Source organism: Saccopteryx bilineata, chromosome 1, assembly GCF_036850765.1.
Source record: "Saccopteryx bilineata isolate mSacBil1 chromosome 1, mSacBil1_pri_phased_curated, whole genome shotgun sequence".
Classification (NCBI taxonomy): Eukaryota; Metazoa; Chordata; class Mammalia; order Chiroptera; family Emballonuridae; genus Saccopteryx; species Saccopteryx bilineata.
The window spans coordinates 112,862,724-112,867,833 of NC_089490.1; positions in this window are offsets into that span (position 1 = coordinate 112,862,724).

Genomic DNA, 5,110 nt, shown 5'->3' on the forward strand with positions numbered 1-5,110 from the left:
CTGTTGCTCAGCAACTGAGCTATTTTATCACCTGAGGTGAGGCCCCAGAGCCATCCTCAGTGCCCAGGGCCAACTTACTCAAACCAATTGAGCCATGGCTGGGGGGAGATGAAGAGAGAGAGAGAAGAGAGAAAAGAGGGAAGGGTGGAGAAGCAAATACACTTCTACTGTATGCTCCGACCAGGAATTGAACCCCAGACTTCCACACGCTGGGCCAATGCTCTACTGCTGAGCCAACTGGCCAGGGCCTTATTAATTCTTTATGAGTCCTTACAAGTGATAATTTCAAAGCTTTTGTTAGTCTTTGTGTCACCAAGAGAGAAACTATTCAGTGTATATCTCAGCTTTGGACCAATAATTATTTCCGCATGCTTGAAGTTCAGGATGAGAGATGGGCTGGAATTGAATACTTTAGAGACACCAGGACATGGATGTCACAGAACCTATAGGCATGATCTGCATCGTCATTGATGGGCTCATCTTGGGAGAGCAATGTGATGTGGTAATGAAAGATAGAGTACTTCCCCCAGAGAACACCAGCATTTAAGGGGAGGGCAGGGAGAGCAGGAACTATGGAGGAAGTACGAGAGTAGTCTGACATAAGTGCACCCCGAGAATGAAAGATCACAGATGCCAAAAGAGGAAGAGGAAGTAGTCTTAGTGTCAAATGATGTGGAGGAGCCAGAGGAGCCATCTAACCCGATAGAGACTAAAATGTGCCTGCTGAATTTTGCGAAAGAAGATCCATTTCAGAGGAAGTAAATGCGGATGAATGGAGTGAACAGAACGAAAGGCAAGAATACAAACATTTTGTGTGTAATTTGTAAGGCAAGCATTGACAGAAATGTGAGAACTGAGGTGGTACTTAGAAAGCAAGGTAGGATTGAGAGAAGTAGTTTTTGTTTGAATTGGAGAGCCCTAGTGTGATTATATGTTGAGAGGAAAGAGCCAGGGAAGAGGGAGAGACTGAAAACCACAAGGACAGAGTGCAATAGAAGGAATTCCCATAGAAGTGAGAGAGCTGGTCCCCAGCACAGGTGACAAGATTTACATCGGATGGAACGTGGGACTCTTCACCCTTTGAGAAAGGGAACAAGTCAAGGATGGTTTTATGGTTATCAAGCCTCTTCGAGGGATGAAATCAACTCCCTTAACTCCACTTCCTTCACGAAGCCCTTGAAGAGCCATCCAAATGCTGAAGGCTCCTCTTGACTCCTCGAATGGTTGAGCCTTCACTGGGCTCTGCTTCTAGTCTAAGCACCGCCTCCCTCTCGTAAAACACACTCTGCTCACTTGGTAGACACCCACACCCACCATCTGGTGGCCCATAAGAAAGGCCTCTACAACGAGAGCAGAGACAACAGGATTATAAACATACTTTATGTATTTAGAAGGTTTTCATAAATATTACGGAGGGGATGGTCCCGTGTTTGTATTGGTGGCGTAAGAACTTCTTTTAGCGGAATTTTAATCTATAGAGTGAAAGGGAGAACAGAAAGACATGGCTGCTCATCTAACAGGTGGCAAGTAGGTGGCTGCTGGGGCGAGAAAAACTCGCGCTATTTCTGGAGTTTTAAGTTCATGGAGTTTGTTCATCTAAATTCCAGGCAGCAGCACATACCCTAGGGACATAAGGATTATATCACGGCAACTTTGGCTAAGCCTCAAAATAAATTATACAGGGAGGAGGGAGTATCCACCCAGTGTGCTCATTTGTAGAGTCACATTCGTCTCATTTCCTTTCTTTCCAGACAAGGAAACCAGACACTGAACTGAGTGTTTAGTAGTGTTTGGTCCTGGAGGTAAACTGCCTGAGTTCAAATTCTGCCTTGGTCACGTACCATCTGTGTAGCCTGGAGCACAGTAATGAACTTGCCTGTGCCGCCCCCGTTCATCTGTAAATGGGGCAGAGAGGACAACGCTTGTGACTGCCTCAAAGGGTTGTTGTCTCAAATAACTAAGGCAGTTCATGCAACAAGTTTGCATAGTGCCTGGAACACGTGAATGTTCAATAAACGTGAGCTGTCAATCTCGCTTATTTTTTTAAATGAATAAGTTTTACAACTAATCTACAGAAACGAGACTGAGCATCTACTGTGCACATATCCTTATTCTATGGGGGTGATGTGGGGAGCATAAATCACAAAGGAAGAGGGGAGGAACTGGAGAGATCAGGGAAGAATTCAAAGACTCTAGGTCTGGGACTGGAGGGGCCGGGAGAGGATGGCTAGGCAGGCTAGAGCGGATTCCAGGTGTGGGGCGTGAGCGCAGGCTTGGAGGGGAGGGGGGCACCCTGAGGGAAACAGCATTCATTCTCATGCTACTGGAGGGTGAGGAACCCAGGAAAGGAGCCGGCATGACGTGAGAAGAGGCTGGGGTTTGAGCCTGCTCATAAAATGACTTTTTGATGAAAATCTAATTAAATCATTGCCAGGGAAAACTTAATTCAAGTTCTACCTAAAATTTGATTATGAGATAGCTCTACACAGCCCACACCAATTCCTGCCACACCTTCAGTCCACTCCGGCATTTTCACTCGGCGTAAATTGATTCTTGGCTCTGCATTTTTGGTTATTGCACGGTTCTGTCCCCAAATTCCTAGAATGATGGTCACTATAGTAACAAAATATTTCTAAAGGCCAAAAAAAAAATAAAAATAATAATAATAATAAAAAAAAATAAAAAGAGAGAGAGCTAGTCAAGAATATAGATTCAAAGGCAAAACCCATGGCATTCAACCAAATAAATATCCATCAATGTGGCATGCTGTGAAGCTTTAATTACTATGCTCGAAGATCAAAGTGACATTACTCAGGAGTGGAGACGCCAAATGAGGGAGGTCTTCCTTAAACAAGTGGTGACCAACTCCTTGAGCTCAGCCAAGTGTCCACCGTGTTTATCCACACAATCACCTGATGGTCCTTAAACACTTACATGAGCAGGAGAGTGTGGTATTGTGTTGTGCTACCGGCAGCACAAAGCTTACTGGGCGTTGTTCACAAAATGTACAAGGGTGTTAATGCCGCAGGAAGATGGCTCCAGGCAGGAGGCAGTGTTCTTACATAAGCGGTTCCAGAGAGGCTGCAGCTTGAGCCTGATGTCCTTAGCACTAAACCTAAAGCATCAGCTGGACATTTGTTAATATCTGCACTGTACCGTTGATTGCTTTCCAACTTAATTATGTAACAGTCTAAAAAACTGGCCATATGCTCTACTCCAGATCCTAGGGAGAGGAGTGAGATGGGGCCAGAGGGTCTTTCCATCTATGTCTATTTTGGGGAAAATATTGACAAAAGAGTGGATTGAGTAAAGGATAGAGATTGCTTTACTAGTCCATTGATTGGCAATTAGCAACGCTGGCCTCTGTGGTTCTATTTTTCAATATTGAATTCAGAATGAGGATAAACAATTTATTTCCTTAGTTCCTGTTGTTCTTTTTTCTTTTCTTTTTTTTTTAAACATTTAATTTTTTTTTAAATTTATTTATTCATTTTAGAGAGGAGAGGGAGAGACAGAGAGAGAGAAGGGGGAGGAGCTGGAAGCATCAACTCCCATATGTGCCTTGACCAGGCAAGCCCAGGGTATCGAACCGGCGTCCTCAGTATTTCCAGGTCAACGCTTTATCCACTGTGCCACCACAGGTCAGGTTTCTCTTTTTTCTTAATCACTTCTATTCACACCATCCAGTCACCCCTATGCCCAACTGTGGGGGACGGGACCAACAACCCTTCCTTCTTCACCTTGAGGATGCTCCACTGTTTTGGATTTTCAGAGGGAGAGAGGGGGGAGATTGGGGAAGCAGGAGACACTGGGAAGAGAGCTTGCATCGTGCTCCTGATCCATTGCATTGGCTCAGCAGCGAGAATTTAGAATGAAAACCTTTAAGGTCCTCTGCAGTCTAGCCTCAGTCTCTCCAGCTATCTCCCACTTCTCACCTTCCCAAACTTTTAACTCCTGGTGTGCATACCTGACTCACTGTCCCAATGCAGAAATCACTGTCGATTAACTGCTCTAAAGCCATTATGAGTATCATTCACTTTTGCTGCTCCCCAATGTAAAAGTTGGGAAGCCAAACACATACACTTTCCCATTTCCATTGCAGGTATGGGGTCCCTGAGTGTCAGTTCTGGCCCATTAGGTAAGTGGAAATCTGCTGGGGAAACTTCTGGGAAACCTCTCGTTTCTTCAAAAAATGAGACAGATGCAACCAATACAGCTTTTCCTCCTCTCCCCTCTTTCCTGCCTTGAAACACGGTTGCAATGGCAGGAGCTGCACCAGCCATCTTGCAGCCATAAGGGAAGGGGTAAGGCAAGTGGGAGATGTAACCATTGAGTCACTGAACCCATTTCTAGATAAGGAAGTGGAACCTTATTAGTAAAGCTACCCTTGGTTCAATTTTTTGTGACAGCTGACTTCTATCCAAACTGATACATGACCTTGACCTGGGTGCTGGGGATACAGTGAACAACAAAGCAGCCACGGGGCACCTCTAGGGTTGTGTCTGAGTGTGGCAGCTTTTCTCCTACGGCTACTTTTCTGGCTCCTAGAACCCTTTGTGGCCCACGGCTGCAAACAGGATACTCCACTGATGATCGTGGGATCACTACAACGTCACAGTAAGTACCTATGATTTAGAAATGTTCAAACGTGCGGAGCACATCCTCTTATCCTGGGATTACTGGGTTTATGTTCTGAAGGACTTTGAAACTCTAAATATAGGATTCCTGCCACAGTAAACACCATCGGTAATACTCAAAACTATATTATCTGTAAGACGGTAGAATATTTTTTTATATTTTAATCATGGATTACTTTCAGTATTATTTGTGTTAGTTTCAGGTGTGTAGCACAGTGGTTAGACAATCATATACAGTACAAAGTGTCCCCCCCTCCCCCGGTATTTCCAGTCCCTACCTGACACCATACATAGTTATTACAGTATTATCGGCTATATTCCCTATGCTGCACTTTGCATTCCCAGGACTATTTTGTAACTGTCAGTCTGTACTCAGCCCCTTCCTTTTTCACCCAGCCCTCCAATCCCCGCCCCTCTGGCACTCAGGGATGGTAGAATGTTGAAATAATTATACTTAGGATTTGTCTCAGCTG